This window comes from Cricetulus griseus (genome assembly GCF_003668045.3).
Source record: "Cricetulus griseus strain 17A/GY chromosome 1 unlocalized genomic scaffold, alternate assembly CriGri-PICRH-1.0 chr1_1, whole genome shotgun sequence".
NCBI lineage: Eukaryota > Metazoa > Chordata > Mammalia > Rodentia > Cricetidae > Cricetulus > Cricetulus griseus.
The window spans coordinates 265,837,085-265,856,525 of record NW_023276807.1 but is presented as its reverse complement, the minus strand read 5'-3'; the positions used below and the strand labels follow the sequence as shown (position 1 = coordinate 265,856,525).

The window sequence follows — 19,441 nt, the reverse complement described above, 5'->3', positions numbered from 1 at the left end:
CACAAGGAAGGCTTCTGCTATATACCGAAGAAACAAAAACAGGAGACAGAAGTAAATTTCAGGTTCCAGATAGGTTCATGTTTTGTAGGTAGGCAGCTGGTACTGCATCCACAGAACCATGGCAGTGTGGGCAAACAGTATGTCCTTTGTCTTTCTTCCCAAAGAAGCATCTAACCAACAGTTACAAATGAATTATACCACACCACCAAAACAAAAGTATAGAAGGAGGCCTGCAGATCTGGTTTAAAGTAAAATTGCAACGAGAAGAAGCAATTCATCTGAGAAAAAGTTGAATTTCCATTCAGAGAACATGTTTGTTCATAGCAGGGTAAGCTCTGCTGTACACAATACATGACCCAGTGAGATAGGAACGACATGTCCTTCTGCTTAGTTGATGCATATCTCACACCCCTAATGACAGGACACAAATATTTCCAGCAACTAAATCTTAGTCTTTATTATAAGCCTATAAAACTAAATCATTTTGCATTGTTTTACCCCTATATTGTCCTTACTATGGATATTCACAGGGTGACAAGGTTGCTATTTTTAAGTGAACTTTATTTTAACGTTCTTGACTCCCCTTACCCTTTCTGAGGAGAGGATGGAAGGTGTGGTGGGGAGGAGGTGTAAATTCGAGGAGGGGAAGGAGGGTGAACTGTGGTTGGTATATAAAATGAATAAAAAATTTAAAAGAAAAATATAAACTAGAAATCCTGGTGCTTTTTAAAACAACCAGCAAACAAAATACAAATAACAAAACCCTGAAGGAAGTGCTAGTGTGAAGTCAAACAAATCACAAAATGAATTATACCCTGAGATGACCTGGAACAAACATGTTCTACTTTGAAAGGTCTCCATGGAAACCAACAAGTAGATCTTAATCTGGGAGATATTCACGAGTAGTTTAAAGGACATTACTCATGCTAGTAACACCTTAAGAAGTATTTTGTCCTTTCCTATAGAAGTCTAATGCCACACATTGGTGTAAGTGATTTAACAGCTATCATTTGAGTCCAATTACTAAGCTCCATATGCTGTATGATATTGGAACAGCTGGACCAGGTCTGTCTATATTAGACTATTTCCTTTTAACAGGGTTATGATTTATTGTAGTGTCAGTGATTTAATGAGTCCTAAGAAGTTTGTTTTTTCTCTCCCCTAAGGAGATCACATCTCTCAATATAGTAGTAATGTACTATTTTGAAAGTGTTAATCAATTGTGTGTAGTGTTCAGATTTGAGCCTGACCTGCAAAGTCAGGTCATTTCCAGAAGTTATCATTATGAAGTTGCCAGCAGTCACTGTTTTTCTCTTACAACAACATGTATCATGTTGACATTGTCTTTAATTCACAACTGTTTGAAAAGTAATTGGTAGAATTTGTTCATGCTACTATCACTGACTTTAATCATCTTCTTGAAAAATACTTTGTATACCAGTGTTTTAGGTGAGAGGAGATATGAATATTAGTGCTTAAGATGGAGTGAGGGGGAAGAAAGGTAACCTTTTCTCTGGCCTAGAGATCCTTGTGTATCTGGTTCAAGACACACCCCCATCTCTGTTTATCAAGGAGCAGCCATTCAGCATCTCCATTCATTTGTAAGGTTGCTGAGAAATTGGGGAAGTTTAGTTCGAGACTATAAGATCTTCTACAAATTCCTTTCAGAAGCATATAGAAAGTTGTGGAGTCATGATTAGGGAAGAAACAACTAAGAGATATTGAAATCACAAGCTGTAACTTAGAGTTAAAATAATTCCCACCTGGCATTACAGAAACATTTTGAAAATAAAATTTGACAAAACAATAAAATGTCTGGGAAGTCCTCTGCATGTTTCAACTGTGATTCAGTACATAGTGTCACTGTGCTCTGATCAATTTCTGAAGAAAATCACAACAGCTTACCCTCTATTTGGAAAGTGATATAAGCAGAGGTGAAGCTACGAGAAAGAGTTCCCTTTCATTTAAAACTCCATCAATCTTGAATTTTACTTTTCTCCTAAAAAGCAATTGTGTACATTTTGCATCAGAGATGGTTCACCACATATGATACTCAATCATCTTCACACAGGTCCTCTGATTTCAATAAAGGCCACTTCTCCAGTTTCATTTACTTCTTTTCAAATCACTGGTATGCTAAAGTCAGTGGTGAAGAGCGGCAAGCTATGTGCTGAGAGTTAAATATATGTGTTTTCACAAAGTTCTCCAAATCACTAAATGTACCTGGAATCCAAGCAAATAACCCCTGGCCAACTGAGTCTATGGAGATTCTTTACAGAACTTAATAGGACAATGTGCAAATTCACATGGAAAAACAAAAATCCCAGGATAGCTAAAACAATCCTATATAATAAAAGAACTTTTGGAGGTATCACCATCCCTCTTTTCAAACTGTCCCACAGAGAAATAGTGATAGTAGAGCGATTAGGACCCCAGCTCAGCCACATAACCTTTGTTCTACAATTTTCCATGCCTACAAGATATGCTGTGGTAAAAATGGTACATAAATTATGAGAGTGGCCAACAATGACTCGCCCAACTTGAGAAATATACCATGAAAGGGAGCCTACCCCTTCTGGTGGACCAGAGTCCAGAAATTGGATAGCCCCAAAACCTAGGATAGAACCCAACATGACTAGATAAGAGTCAAGGAAATGTTCCTAATGACATTCTGCTGTATTCATAGAGGGCAGCCTAACCCAATTGTCATCAGAGAGACTTCACCCAGCAACTGAAGGAAACAGATGCAGAGACCACAGCCAATTATTAGGAAGAGCAAAGAGAATCTGGCACAAGAAGGGGAAGGATTATGGGAGCCAGAGAATCCAAGGACACAAGAAAACCCACAGAATCAACTAATGTGGGCTTATAGGGGCTGACAGAGACTGAACTGCCAACTGGACTAACGTGGGCTTATAGGGGCTGACAGAGACTGAACAGCCAACTGAAGAGCTTGCATGGAATTGATCTAGGCCCTCTGCACATGACACAGTTGCATAGCTTGGTCTTCTTAAGGGACTCCTAACAGTGAGATCAGGGGCTGTCTTTGACTCTGTTACCTGCTTTTGAGACTCTTTCTCTCATACTGGGTTGCCTCATTCATCCTTAACAGGAGAGGAGGTGTTTATTATTATTATTATTATTATTATTATTATTATTATTATTATTATTATTATCACTATTATTATTACTCTTTGAGCTCTATACTCTCTTGTGGGCCCACCACCCAGCTCCCAACTAAATCACACACAGAGATTAACTATTACTTATAAATTCCTGACCTTAGCTTGGCTTGTTTCGTTCTTAAATTATCCTGACTACCTTTGGCCTCTGTGCATTTTCCTCTTCTTACTGCAGTATATATTGCTTTCAACTCTTACTCCATGGCTGGCTGGGTGGCAACTTCCTGACATCCCCCTCTCCTTGTTCTATCTTGATTCTCCTCCCAGATTTCTCCTCCTATGTATCCTCTCTGCCTGGCAGCCCCACCTATTTTTTTCTTATGACTCACTATTTGCTACTCAGCTCCTTATTAGACCATCAGGTGTTTTAGACAGGCAAAGAATAACAGCTTCACAGAGTTTAAAAATTGCAACATAAAAGAAAGCAACACATCTTTGCATCATAAAAACAAATATTCCACGGCATAAACAAATGTAACACATCTTAAAATAATGTTCTACAACAAGGAGGCACCTAGTCTTACTGCAACTTGATATTTGCTTGCTGGCTGAAATCCATGGGAGGCCTGCCAGTTTTTGAAGAGGTAAGAGGAAGGCAGGGATTGTGGGGGGCACTGGCAGGAGAGGGAAGGAGAAGAAACTATGATAGATCTCAGAAAACTTAGTGAATAAAAAAACTTTCCTAGGACTTCAAGCTCCAGAGGCTCAGGCTTAATATGTACAATTACTTAGAAAAAATATTTTGGAAAGGGTTAAGATGAAAGGAAAGTTCCACTGAAAGATGAGTCTTGATGCTTTGGATTCAACAACTTTATAAGAAACAACTTTTGTTATTATTCCTGTTGTACGTGCTACACAAACCATATTCTATAGTTTGATAAATACTATTCAGTAGCCAGGAATTTTTTGGGTAACTGTTCTTATGAGTAGCACAAATTTTGATCTGAACCAGCTCAAGAACAAGAAATCCACAGAAGTTACTTTGATGTATTTTCTTTGTTTGTGCAAATGTGTATGTACAATTTGTAAATACCTTAGTTAAATTAAAAAATAATAATTGGTCAAAACTATTAGCCAAAATATTGAGCACAGTTTGCAACTGGAGAAATGAATTACAGCAGACATTCATATAATAAAGATACCAGAACTGCCTCCTAGGATGTCTTATTTTGCTTTCTGATGATATGTCTAACAACATGAGCAAAGCAACTTGGAGTGAGAAGAGCTTACGTTAGCTTATAGCATATGTTCTATCTTGAAATAATGCTGGGTTCAAAGCTGAAGGTAGAAACCTGGATGCAGAAACTGAAGCAGAGGCCATTGAGGAATGCTGCTTGTTGGCTTGCTCTTCACAGCTTATGGTACCGCCCAAAGTGAGACGGACCCTCTGTCTAAATCATTAATCAAGGAAATGCCCTATGGTTTGTCTATAGGCCAGTAGAGGCATCTTCCTAATTGATGATTTGAGCTTGTGTCAAGTTGACAGAAAACTATCCACTGTATAAGAGGAATGTAGTACCACTTTCTATCTTCACATTGGGCATATATGCTGTCACAATTGGTTCAATATGTTGATCCCTTGGTGTTCATTCTCAGTGGTTTGTAGTTAAGTTCTTTGGAGATCTCAAGAAGAAATCCACATTGCTACTGAGCATTTTATAATGGGTTCAACACCCTTAATTATCAAGAAAACATAGATTAAAACTACATTAAGACAATAAAAAGATGGTCTCATAGTAAGACGCATGCATGCATCTCTTCTCTAGAACATAACCATGTTTCACATGTGATAGTAGTGACAAGAGACTTGTAAAAACTAAAACCATGAAAAAATGAAGTGTGATGATTAAATACTAACAAATAGTAGCTTGTTCAAACAGCACAAACTAGATTTAAAAGTGAGAACACATAGTCTTTTTTATCTAAATATTGATTCTTCAACTTATCAAGCCCTAAAACCTGATGCTTATGACTATAAACCTTAAAGTCAAACTATATAGACTTATATTCTGGTTGTACAATTAAAAAGCACATTGTTTTGAGTTAACAATTTTATTTTGCTAAATCTTTCTATTTCTTTTGTGACATAGGCATAAAAGTAATACCATACTGAATAATAAAATTAATTTAATGAAATTTTAGAAACTATTTGCCAAATGTCTTTCACATAATGTCAATCAATCGTTTAACTAATTGAACTTGAAATGTCCGCAGGACAATTTTCAAAGATCTCATGTAAAATGAAGGCTATTATTCATGACCCATTAAAACACACTGCGAATACTAGATAAACATAACAATCTTCCTAGAAGTGATCCATTTTTGAATACATTAGTATTGTTATATATACCTGACTAAAATACTTTAATACACATATGTAATTTTCTGTATGTGTCTGTATGTATATACTCCCAACAAGGGAAAAATGTTAGAAAAAAAGATTAATTAATAAACAGAAAGTTCTATAGATATGCAAATTCTGGAATTCATTAGTGGTTGGAAAACCCAAACATTACTAAAGTACTTTAATTTCATTTGCTAGGAATAAAACAACACAATTTTTTTTTTGCCATACAGTCCTGACATGTCCTTAGCAGACTGCAAATCTTTTGTTAAGTGTCTCAGGGCATTTGGATATATATTTAAACACTCATATAGCAATTACCTATGACCAGTGTCATTTTCTTAACAGATGGAGAAATGTACAGAAGGAATAAAAGCTTTAGCTGGAAAATATAAATAGAGCCTTTCTCTTTCTTTCTGTTGGCTTGTGATAGCATATCACTATTCATGATATATAAGAGAGGTTGGGACAAGGATTGGGGGGAAGGGGAGGAGGGGAGGGAGAGGGAACTGAGATTGACAAGTAAGCTTGTTTCTAATTTAAATAAAAAATTTTAAAAATGTGTCAACAAAAGAAGCAAGAGGCAAGGGTGTGGACTGAGGGATGTCTAACTTTTAAGCTTGGAAAGTGGACAAGTACAGGAATTAGAAAAGGGGCAAGAGAAGGTTTAAAAACAGAGAGGGAAAGAAAATGACTCCTCTCCTGGGGGAAATCTATGCAGTACTAGAAATATCTTGATTTTAACCCAGTGATGGTACTGTCAGCTATCTGTCATACAGACTATAAAATAATAAATATGTTGCTCTAAGTCAAATATTGTGCACCGTGCTATAGCAGCAAATAGCAAACTAATACATGCTCCAATCTGACAGGGTTTGGCCTTAGTTAATAATGATACTGCCACCTTCAATACACTGGGAGCAGAAGAATCCTATCATTTCATTTTTGTTCATGGAGTAGAAGAAGTGTCGCTGAAATGGCATTTATTTTATCTATGTGAACTCTTTCAATGCCAAATATTCCACAGTTTATCACCATTTTGCTGCAAAATTGGAATAATATGATTTAATACTTTTCTTTTATTCTCTTGGTAGGATGGTGTCTCATAGCTACTAAAGTCTTAAGGAAAGTAAAGGAATATAAATGTCATCTTTAATAAGTAAAAACACGCCTGCATGCACACATATCTAAACAGTATTAAAAAAAGCAGTTAAAATTATATATACCATACTTCCACAAGAGAGAAAGTGAAAGAGAGATAGAGGAAAGTAAAGAGAAAGAAAAAGGATAGATGATAGATAGATAGGTAGATAGATAGATAGATAGATAGATAGATGATAGATAGATACATAAAGAGAAAGAGAAATAGATGATAGACAGATGATAATCATAAAATGTTTGAACTTGTTGCTTATCCTTTTCTGTACTTCTCGATACATGACTCATGCACAATTTCTTTTGCATATGTTTGTGTGAAGAGTCTAAAAGTGTGGTCTGTCCGTATCCATATGTGTTTGAACACATGTAATGGTTAGAGGAAAGCCCTGGGTGCCATTTCTCAGATGCCTTCCGTCCTTTGTTTGAGACAGGGTTTCTTGCAACCTGTCTCCTGTTATGATAAATGTTACAATAAATCTTTCTGCCAAAAGCTGCTGAGCCCCACTGCCACGTGTAAGCTTTACACCAGCCACCTGCCCAAGTTAGGCCCAAATGAATACACAGAGAGACTTGTATTAGTTACAATGCTGCTTGGCCAATGACTAGGATTCTCATCTGTTAGCTCAGTATCAATTATCATACATCTATATATTTTATAAGACTTATCTTGTCGGACGCCTTATTGGCGTCCCTCCTAGCTGGTGGATCACATCGTGCTGCTGGAGCAGGAGCCGAGGGGAGAAGAGAGCGACACTTCCTTTTTCCTCTTCTTAAATATGAATCTCCTTGCTATGTCACTTCCTGTCTGGAACACCACTTCTCTACTACATTTCCCAGAATCCTCTTTGACTCCTAGTCCAGCCTAACCTGCTGTCTCATTGGCCAAGCAAGTGCTTTATTTATAAACATACACAGAAGTTTTCCCCATCATCTCCTCTTTTCTGTCTAAAGAAAAGGGTAACTTATCTTTTATAATAACTGAAGAAAACTATAACCATAACTATCTGTCTTTAACTCTATCAAAGACCATAGAAGGATAATATATAAACTCTAGAATTGACAGGACATCTTGCTACCTGGACAGTCACCCAAAGTTCCTCTGTAACGTTGGGGCATCCATCTTCAGCCCATAGGCCACAGTATGTCTAGCACACTCCTCCATTTTAACAGGAACTCTTCAGTTTTGTAAGTTCAGCAGTCACTTTCTTGTGGGTCCTGTATATCCAGTTTATACAGCAACAAACAGTCCAGGCAAGAGCAGTTTCTTACTCAAATGGCTAATCTTGCCATGTTGAAAGCAAACTCCATAATGAGTTTCTTCGATGCCCATCCTCCTTTCTGATGTAATTTGTGTGCCATGAGCAGTTGTGTCTCACTGCCAAGAAAAACCCTAAACCATTTAAATGCCATATTTCTGTAGGTCTTTGAAAGGTTTGAAGAATACCTAACCATCTCAAATACATCTCTATATCTAGAAAACCTAACTAACCTAATTATAAGTTCTGACTATTATAGGTAAAAGATCTGTATAAACACAATACCTAAACAAGAGGAGATATATACATATCACAAAACTGACCTTAAAGTTGTATCAATAAATGAAAATCCATACCAATGAAAAATATTCATTCCTATATCCTATTCCCTTTTTCTTTCTTTAAAAAGAGATTGACTATGCTCATTATCATTTATAACCAACCCCATTTAAATGAAAACAAACATTTATAAACAATACTTGGGAATATGGGCGTCGTTCTTTCTAAACTGCTTCCTGCTGATTGGGGGCGATGTTCATATACCATTAGGATCATGATAAAACATAGAAACCTGACCAAGTCCTTGTTTTTATAGTCTGTAAGGCTGTATCATCTCAGCTTCAGGGGGTCTTGCTTGATCAAACCATATTAGTCTGGAAGGAATCCACAGCTTCTGATTTTCTGTGTAAATACAAGTAAAACCTTTATTTCTAAGTAGACTGTCCTTAAACTCTAATCCTGAAGTAGAGCATTTTTAAAATGTATAAGTTGGATTAATTTAGCAGCATTTATAATCGAATGTATTTTAGCAGCAGTAATTCTTTTCTCGGCAATCAAACAATTTAAAGACAACAGTATGGCATTTAGTATCCAGATTCTCTGTGGCTTTTTCATCTCTAGGTGGCTTTTTTACTATTCTACGTTTACTTCCTTTTCTTTCTTTTTTTTTTTCTGAGACGGTTTCTCTGTGGAAATCTGCCTGCCTCTGCTTCCTTTAGCAAATCCTACCGGCATTGGCCACCATAACCCGGCTATTCTATTTCCTCCTGTTACTTTTTCTCTCACAAGCCTACATATATTTTTAAATGTAGTGTAAACCTTTAGAGGTTTTTCTTTATCTGGATCTGTCTTTATCATCTCAGAAGTGCTGAGTCTAAACCCCAGAAGCAAGCGCCGGGACGGCGCGAGCATAGGGAAGCTGCTCCCATGCCGCTCAGCGGCCTGACAGGGCAGACTGTGGCGGCAGGTTTACCTCTTTCTCTGGGAACCTTCGGGCATGGAGTCATCCCACTCCTGACACCATTCTGTTACGATAAATGTTACAATAAATCTTTCTGCCAAAAGCCGCTGAGTCCCACCGCCACGTGTAAGCTTTATGGCAGCCACCTGCCCAAGTTAGGCCCAGATGAATACACAGAGAGACTTGTATTAGGTTCAATGCTGCTTGGCCAATGACTAGGATTCTCATCTGTTAGCTCAGTATCAATTATCATACATCTATATATTTTATAAGACTTATCTTATCGGACGCCTTATTGGCGTCCCTCCTAGCTGGTGGATCACATCGCGCGGCTGGAGCAGGAGCCGAGGGGAAAGAGAGCCACACTTCCTTTTTCCTCTTCTTAAATATGAGTCTCCTTGCTATGTCACTTCCTGTCTGGAACACCACTTCTCTACTACATTTCCCAGAATCTTCTTTGACTCCTTCCTAGTCCAGCCTAACCTGCTGTCTCATTGGCCAAGCAAGTACTTTATTTATAAACATACACAGAAGTATTTCCCCCATCAGTCTCCAAATCCTGTCCTGTCATAGCCAAGGTGAGAATTTCCTGTCAACATTCCTGGCTTTTTCCATGGGTTATGGTAATCTTAACTCAGGTCCTTACAATAAATGAAACAAGTGCTTTACTGCTGTTGGATGATCTTTCTGTGCACTGTAAGGATGTGTCTCTGACTAAGGTGCCTTCTGATTGGCTTAATAAAAAGCTGAGCAGCCAATAGCTAGTCAGGAGAGGATAGCTGGGACTTCCAGACAGAAAGAAGAAATGGGAGGCAGAACTACATGCAGGGAACTCAGAGCAATTGGAAATTTAGTACTGAGGAAATATGAAGAGCCACATGGCAGAATGTAGATTTAAAGTACTAGGTTAATTTAAGTTACAATCATAACCTAAAGGCCAAGCTTTCTGAATTACTAAGAAGGCTTTGTGTTACTTGTGAGCTGACAGGCCTAAAGCAAAGCACAACTACACGTCACTGACTGAAACATCTCTCATTCTACTGACATACAATTTTATTCAGTGATATTAGCAAAATATTTAAAAATATGTACTCAATGCCATTTTAAATATCAAAAGTATAGTTTTTCTACTAATATATATATTTATATATATGTATATATATACATTTTAGGAAAATTAATTGGTACTTTTTATAATTTGATTCATACTCTTTTCTTTGTATATATGTAAAGTTAAACAGATCGATACTTCCTTTTAGATGTGCTCTAAAGAATCTAATATTTCGAAAATACTAGTGAAATAATTATTAGTCTGTGTTTGCCCAATTAGTCACTCCAAGTATTCTGTAACAAAAAGCAGTGCCTCAAACAATCAACAAAAACAATTTTGCTACAGGAAGATATTTGAATGTACAATTAACAATATATTATGAGTTCTTATTATTTATGATAGTGACTATTTAAAACAATTATGTCATAACATTAAATATAATCAAACATATAATTTCTTCTAGTAGCATTTACAAACTTATTAATGAAGAATTAACATGCTTTTAATGGTAATAAAAATCAGATATTTTCTTATCAAACTACAGTTGTTAATAGTATTTGGAGGTATCAATCATACTACTCATAAATTGTTATTTATCCATTTTATAAAGAAGCCATTTAAGTATTCTAAAAAAAAATTATGGCATAAATTGTCCCACCTCTAAGCTCGTAGATGATCAGAAACATAAAATATTTGACCTTATTTATCATTGTCCTCTATCTTCCTTTGATATGTGACTCAAAGGGAACATGCAGTGTGAAAAGGAGAAATTGTAATGTTTGCAGTTCAAGCCTAAGACATAATTTCAGGAGCCAGCACTTTTTCAAGTTTGTTTCTGGCATAGGAGTTGAAATGATATTACATCTCCTCATTTTCTCCTCTGCTTAATGTATTAAACCTTCCAAAATGCTCTGTATTTTTATAGAAAGCTAACAAACTAAACTTCTCTTTAAAATATGTACATGAATTTTACATTTAGCGCTTCTTCTTAATGATGTAGGAATTATAAGAATGCAAAGAACATAACAAAATGTTGAAATACTTTAAGTGACTTGTTTCTTTTAAAAAATGCCTAAAATTTGCTATGAATTTTTACTCTAAGGTTTGCATTTCACAACTACTGATTTTATCATTTTAAATAATGGAGCCAGATATCAGTTTTGTAGGTAAAAACCCAACATCATTCCAAGAGTCACAGGTAATTGAAGAGAGTATGCATTCATGGGTGGATATATATCTTATACTCTCTAGACCTTATTGGTGACTGATTTGATGCCATCTGCTGGACTGTGTTTTTCACATCTATATTCTTAATAATCAAAATTCAATGACAGAGGTCTAAATATGGTGAGCCCAAATGGAAGCAACTGAAGATAAAGACATGGCTCAGCAGTTAAGAACAGTGCTGGTCTTTCAGAAGATCTGAGTTCAGTCCCAGACCTACATTGGTTGTCTTGTAGCTACCTTAACTCCAGCTCCAGAGAGATCTGATGTGTCTGGGCTCTGTGAGCATAGCACCCACACTCAAACACATACACACAATTAAAAATAAGACAATTAAAGAGAATGAAATAATAAATAAAATTAAATGCAAACAAACCTAGATAAATGTGTAGATATATTTGGACTGCTGAATAGGCCCATGTCAACTTAATAACACCATAAATGAACAATATCTAGCAATTGCAGAACAAATAGTTTTTCAGGTACTGTTGGTAAGTAGTTCAAGATGCATGAGATCCTGAGATGTAAAACAAGACACACATCTGAAAAAATTGAATTCAAAATAGTCTTTTCTCTAGCCACAATAAAATCAAGCTAGAATCCAATAGGTGAAATAAATTTATCAGAAGACCCTTCAAAACCATGGAAACTACACAGCACATAACATATTTATTTATGACCCATACATTAAAAAAGAAGTCTCAAGTGAAAATAAAAATTCACTAAGGAAATCTTCAAGTCTATGCTACAACAAGGAATGGCTAGAACACTAGACAAACTCACAGTTAAAATAAAAAGGTAAGATTGAAATATACTAGTAATGAAATGCAATAGCATGAAATATTTACATGAAAATGGAAAGTGTTAAGCCATTAAGAGCCCTTGGGAACATCTCAGAAAAGCAAAATGAATCCATGAGTGGAATAAAGGTAATTGCAATTAGAAATCAAAACCAAACGATAAATAGAAGGCAATGAATGAAATAGATTTACAAAACCAACAAAGACAGAATTGTATTGACTTATAGCACTACTAAGAGAAAGAGAGAATATATAGCTTCAGTGATCAGGAATGAAACAGAGGCTAACACTGGATCACACAGATGCCAAGAAAATCATAGATGAGTACCGTGAGGTTTGTGTATAAAACTGGCAACTGAGAGCTAATGAACCAAATAATTGTAACAGGTAATTTCCTTCAAAGTATTTATCTTAACAAGTATTTATCTTAACAGCTAAACAGTTTATTTTCTTAGCATATTTTATCTATATTTCATTGTTTTAATAATTAACTTGATTTCATTTATTGAATTTGGGAAGTAAAGGTCTCTGTGAGCTAATCAGGTTTATGAAAGGCTTGATAAAGATGTGTCTTAAACTCAGGCCCATGTGTTCTTGAGCACAGGATAGAGCTACATTTACAGAATAGGTGCTGGTTAATTCTTAATGTCATTCATAGGCTGCTACTGATATACCCTGAAGGCTTAGTTTGTGTCATCCATGGGATGATTTTCTACTTACTACACCACTTATCTTAAATGTCATCCTTTGATGTTTATAGTTCACCAAGTTTTTGAAGCCCATGAATAAGAGCCATTAAAACCAAGACTCAAATACTGTTTGGCTGATGCTTGTACTTTATGGGTACTTAGTAAGTACTATAATGTTTTTCATTATGTGATCAGCATGATTTCCATTTTCAGTTGTGAAAACTGAGGGCTTCAAAATTAAACAAATTACAAAAGGTAGTTTAACTAAAACTGTAGGGTCAATTGTAAAACCATAGATTTCCCACCCTGGTTAAAGTTTATAACAAGGGCAGGTTTAGATAAAGGTAAAACTCAATATGGTTATCTTGTTGTATAGCTGGATTCATTTTATTTTGACCCAAGATCATTATTGTCAGGCACAACTCACCATCTTCCCGTCTCAGCCTCCTTACCACTGGATTTACAGGCTAACAGCTGTGAACTAACATACTCAGATGTAGTTGTGTATCTGAAATGCTTCATTTCAGAATGTTTTCCATTTTATGTATACAATAAAATGCTTCTGGTTTCTTAGGTTTATTTTATGAGATAGAAATAATACTACAAATGTTATGCTTGATATATAGAAAATGCTAAGCAAATAGTACTCAGTAAATTTAAATTCTAAAATATGTAGACATTCATTTCTTCTCTTACTTGCTCACAAGCTCTGCCTGCCACCTTAAGACTTATTGCCTCCTAAAGCCATTTGGGAATTAATGTATTACCTAGTTATTATATCAACTGGATAGTAAAAGACACCATATCTTCTAGAAGACTGACATAAATGTGCACGTCAAATAACTCTTCTCAACCATGTCCCTCTACCTCCCTACCAAAGAAAACACATTGTTTTTTTTAATCTTTTAAATTTTATTTAGAAAGAAGATTATTTTACATGTTAATCCCAGGTCCCTCTCCCTCCCCTCCTCCCCTGCCCCCCTATCTAACAACCTACATATCACATACCCTTTCTGCTCCTCAGGGAAGCTGAGGACTTCCATGGGCGGTCTTCAGAGTCTGTCATATCCCGAGTGTCTTTGCTCAGGGAGTATCCCTCCATGTGGTATGGGATCCCAAAGTCCATTCCTATGCTAGGAATAAGTACTGATCCACTACAAGGGGCCCCATAGATTTGCAAGGTCTCCTCATTGACACCAACATTCAGGGGGTCTGGATTAGTCCCATACTGGTTTCTCAGGTATCAGTCTGGGAACCAAGAGCTCTCCCTTGTTCAGGTCAGCTGTTTCTGTGGGTTTCAAGAGCCTGATATGGACCCCTTTGCTCATCAGTCCTCGTTCTCTGCAACTGGATTCCAGTTCAGTTCAAAGTTTAGCTGTGGGTGTCTGCTTCTACTTCCACCAGCTGCTGGATGAAGGCTATACGATGGCATATGAATTAGTCATCAATGTCATTATCAGGAGAGGGCATTCAAAGTAGTCTTTCCTCTGTTGCTTAGATTGTTAGTTGGTGTCATCTTTGTAGCTCTCCGAACATTTCCCTAGTGCCTGATTTCTCTTTAAACCTATAATGTCTCCCTCTATTATATTATCTCTTATCTTGCTCTCTTCTGTTCTTTCCTTAATAACTCAGATTTGTTCAATACATATTACATTTGGTAGACTAATCAATGTATCAGAAAATAACAATCAAAAGGCAAAAATCTAAGAAATCTAAGAGAAATGGCAGAGTAGAAAATTTAAAACACAGTGGGCCTTGGGGCTCAGGCCCCTAACCAAATCCTGCAAAAGCAGGGATAGTAGGATCATATGTGCAAAGTCCGCCTTAGCTAAAGAGTGAGCTAAGGCTAACCCATGGTGAGTTAGTGCAACTGTGTCTCAAAAGGAAAAGAAAAGGAGAGCTGATGATATGCCTCAGTGCATTTGTCTACTATGCTCAAGGATATAAAAATATAGCTTCAATTTCCAGTACCATAAAAATAAAATTAAAATGGATAAATGTGAATATACAAAACACACATTATATTGAAATTAAGTGCAGGTAAAGAGTACTAACTTATATTTTAAAGTAAGAAAAGGAATATAAGAAGTAGATAAAATCTAAAACAGATTAGTAAGATTTTAAAAGTGAAGCTATTAAACATGTCTTAAGAAACATGGTCAGGTTTTCCTTATAATTTTATTAGTTTTCTTCATTATTATATTTGATTATAGATCTCTGTATATATATATATATATATATATATATATATATATATATATATTCTGCTTATAAAATGGGAAAAAATCATTTTATTCCTGGTTCTGATTTAGTAAATAGGCTAGATTTGTCCTTTAGACACAGATTATCAGAAAACTGAGAATATTTATTACATAATGGTTTTAAATTTGGAAAGTAGGCAATACAAATCTGTGAAGCGTGAAAAACATAACCAAAGTGGTAGGCTCTTGATTTGTAGACTGAGTATAGACTGAGACACGGTTAGACCTCAAAGAATGGAGAGTTCACATGAAAGTTTGTTAGAGATTCCAGACACTGCCAGTGTGAGGGGAACTAGGTTAGAAGCTGGTCAGGATCAATGCTAGGGACATTTATAAACAAGCCTAAAAAATATCCACATATTGTCCTTGTAACTCACTATTTACCTCAACAAAACCCATTTGACATTTTCAGAAGAAACATTGCCAGGTCACCCACCTTAAAATGCATGAAGGTGGCACATCTAATATAAATGCTAAATAGGAAGTTACGCCTTGATATTAAAGGGTAGGAGTGGGCTCTGAAGGGAGCTCCATGTATAAAGTGCTGACTGCATAACCAGAGGTCTTGAGTTGGACTCTCAGTACACCTGTAAAGACCATGTGCTGGAGAACATGTCTGTAATCTTGAGCTGACAGAAACAAGATGATTTTAGGGACTATTTGGTTCAATCAGTTGGTAAGCTCAGGTTTCAGTGACAGACCAGGCCTCATGATGTTAGGTGGAAAGATGGAGAAGAAAATATCTAACACACTCCACATAGAGAGGAAGGGAAGGAATTGTGGTAGCTCTTAAAGAGGGGAGCATAAATGTGTTCACCTATTTAAAGGAAAACACGAAATAATTCGTCAAGATATTGAATATCCAATATAACCATGACACTGCTACCTAAGAAAGTAATATGTCCTAAAGGAATAACTAAACACAAAGACTCTCAGGATAATATGCAAAATGGTAAAAAGAACCTATATCTTCTTGTTATCATTAATGGTGACAGTTATGGGTTCCATTTCAGGGATAAGGACTTCAATCCAATCCAAAAAGTGGCTGGTAACATCTGTAAGCACTCTTGTACCAGTGGACATACCTTGTCAGGCCAGCCCTTATTGTAGTCTGCAAAGTTCAAAGCTGAGTGAGAAGGATGATTTCTTTTATCATTTGGGAGCATACGTTACCACCTTTCAAAACTATTAAAGTTAGCTAGGGATAAACCTTCTAGTTGAGTGACGGCAAGATACTGTCATGTTCTATGACTCAGTAATGGGATGTTTTCAACAACAGAATTTTACATCAAACACTGAAGAGTAACCAAGAGCAATTGCAGCAATGTTTGAGGGTCTCTGGGACCTCACTGGCCAACTGAAAAAGAGGTAATCTGTTCCTAGAACTTAGGTTTCTGTTTTCTAGAATTTAAGTTATGTTAACCATTTTTCTAATAAAATAATGTGAACGTTGAAATGAAGAGGTGTGATGAGACTGTGATGGTAGCAGCACTTAGAAGGCAGGCAGGAAATTACTCTGAGTTCAAAGCCAGCCTGGATGACTTTAGGAAGATCTTAAATCAACAAAGAAAAAAAGAAAAACAGAAGACAAAGAAATTCAAATGATAACCTTTTATTTTTTATTTTAATTTTAATTAGAAAGAAGATTAATTTACATGTTAATATCAGGTCCCTCTCCCTCCCATGCCCCCCCAACTAATACCTTACCTATCCCACGCCCCAGGGAAGGTGAAGCCTTCCATAGGGTGTCCTCAGAGTCTGTCATATTAAAGAGCAGTCTTCATATTTACCAAGTTGAGCTGTTTTCTTATGAGCTGAGTAGAATAATTTTGGTAAACTCATAGGATTTTTAAATATATGTGGAAAATACCAACCAATATTATGTAGAGGCAAGTGGAAAATAAGTTTGGCCTCTTAAAATTGATTTTGTATCTTTTCTACATTTTTTTGTTTGTTTTTTCAAGACAGGGTTTCTCTGTATAGCTTTGGAGCCTATCCTGGCTCTCTCTCTGTAGACCAGGCTGGTCTACTCACAGTGATATCCACCTGCCTCTGCCTCCCGAGTGCTTCCTTTTCTACATTTTAATAAAATTACTAACTGCTATTAATTGTCTTCTAAATTCTCTTTGGCTCCAGTTTACAATTGATGTTACATTTTCATTTCTGTTGATTTTAAGTGTTTTATTTTTAGCAATATTTCTTTGCCTATATATTTATTAGAAATGCAGTTTGTTTTCAAATATTTTAGCATTTCTTAGTAATATCTATGGATCTATTTTACATTATGTATGATGCCAACATTATCACTTAATATACCTCAAGGAATATTCTGTTTTCCTGTTAGTGATACATGTTCTGCTAGTGTTGACGAGACTTCAATGAATATCTGTTCAAGTGGAGAGATATTGGGAATAGTACCTGATTTTTTTTGTATACTGATAAACACTTTTCTATTAACTAATGAGAGAAAAATTTTGAAGTCACTACTTAGAGTTATGGTTTAGTCAATTCTTATTTCAATCATCAGTTTTTGTTGCATGAATTTCATGTACAAATATTTAGTGCATATTTATTTAGAAACATTGTGTCATCATCCCTTATCATTCTGAAGAATTTCCACCCCTCGTAATATCTGAAGTTTTCATGGATTTTTAAGAAGAGTTATTTGACTTTCCTTGTGATTATGTTATCGTTCCTAAAATTAAATTTGACACTCTACATTTTAGAACTCTCCATCAATTAATTTTCAATAATATTATGTTGCAGCTGTATTTAGGTCATGATCTTATTTGTTTTCATTTGTTTCTTTTTGCTTTCTTATCCATTCTTTGCTTTTCCTACATATTCTCTATTTGTCTATTATGGACAGAACTTCATAGAGCTTCCATAGTTTAATGGGTGTTTTTGATTGTTATAGTCTCCCACTAAGTAAGATATTACTTCAACATTATATTTCTAATTGTCTTTCCATACCTTCCTATTGTTGTTGCTATGCAGTTCCTTGCTTTACATGCTATAGATTTTATAGTACATTAGTTTCTAGTTTTTCTATAAGTGATGCAGTATCTGTTAAAGAACAGGGTAAGTAAGAACAAAGTACTTTGTGATTTCCCATAGAAGTAACAGTTCTCATTATTCTCCTCTGAAGTTTGCTTTCCACGTCACATCACCATTCTTCCTCATGAGTCACCTTTTCTCATTTATTTCTCTCAACTTTTATGACAGAAAAAAATTTATATTTTTCCAAACTCGGTATTTGAGTAAATTTGTGCTATGACCTCTTACAGAATCTTTCACTATTATTCTGCTAAATATACTTAATTTGAAAAAATGACTCCTAATGAATTATTGTTGTACACATATATCAGTGAATCACTTAATGTTTATTAGACAAGCTTCATCTTACAGTAGATGGTAACTAACACAGAGTCACACAACTGGTCAACCTGCAAGAATTAAAAAAAAAGTGAACTGCATGGCCCTAAATGTGATGTATAATTCAAGCCCCTCCTCTAAAGGAGGAAGAAGTCTGGGAAGAGTCTAAGTGAGAGGTGATAGGTAGCTTCAAGGAAACAGGGATTTGGGAACACAGAAGGGCACTGCACATATGAACTTATAGTGATTATGACATGTGTTGCATTCCACACAAGCACAAGCCATACACAATCCCAGAAGGGAAATCCCATGACTAACTGAGTGATTGACACTGTTTGTCTTAATAGTGTGAACCTTGGTATCTCTACTACACTCCAGGGCAAGTCGCTACTCCTAAAAGTGGCTGGGCAGCAGAAACAGAACTGCATGGGGACAAAAAACAAAGAGGAAATGGGGTGGATAGGAAGGCAAGAGTGGACTTGGGAGAGGCTGGGGTGTGAATATGACAAGATTTCACTGTGTGAAACACTCAAAATATTTATAAAACTATTATCTTTTAAGACAACAAATTCTATCTTTCAGAAAATGCTAAAGGTTTAATTTTTATAATTAGTTATGAGGCAAATGAAGACAGGATTTTAAATACATGAGTATGATCACTTAGGATTTCCCTTTAAAATGTGCAACTTGTCCTAATCATTATATGATATATAAATAAACATAAATCCTATCATGCATTGATATTCAGACCATGAAAACTGCTAAAATTATTTTCTCTGCCATTAAATGTATACATATTGCCTAAATGAATCTCTATAGTGCACCTTTTTGTATTAAATGTTACAAGAAAATGATCTATAA

At 35.8% G+C, this 19,441-nt stretch overlaps 1 long non-coding RNA gene across 25 annotated transcripts in view; it reads right to left on the bottom strand.

The window, feature by feature from the left end:
• Nucleotides 1-19,441, bottom strand: part of LOC103161398 — a 641,004-nt gene that overhangs the window by 153,887 nt on the left and 467,676 nt on the right. For 9 of the 25 annotated variants that reach the window (XR_004772295.1, XR_004772302.1, XR_004772291.1 and 6 more), the window contains exons 1-2: nucleotides 4,413-7,247; nucleotides 1,906-1,999 (exon numbers count right to left, since the gene is read on the bottom strand). The exons of 1 other annotated variant lie outside the window; for it this stretch is intronic. This is a non-coding gene — a long non-coding RNA (glypican-5). Of the gene's footprint in view, nucleotides 1-1,905; nucleotides 2,000-4,412; nucleotides 7,270-19,441 lie in introns of those variants that run through there. 15 more of the 25 variants (XR_004772312.1, XR_004772310.1, XR_004772307.1 and 12 more) reach the window with 4 other exon arrangements.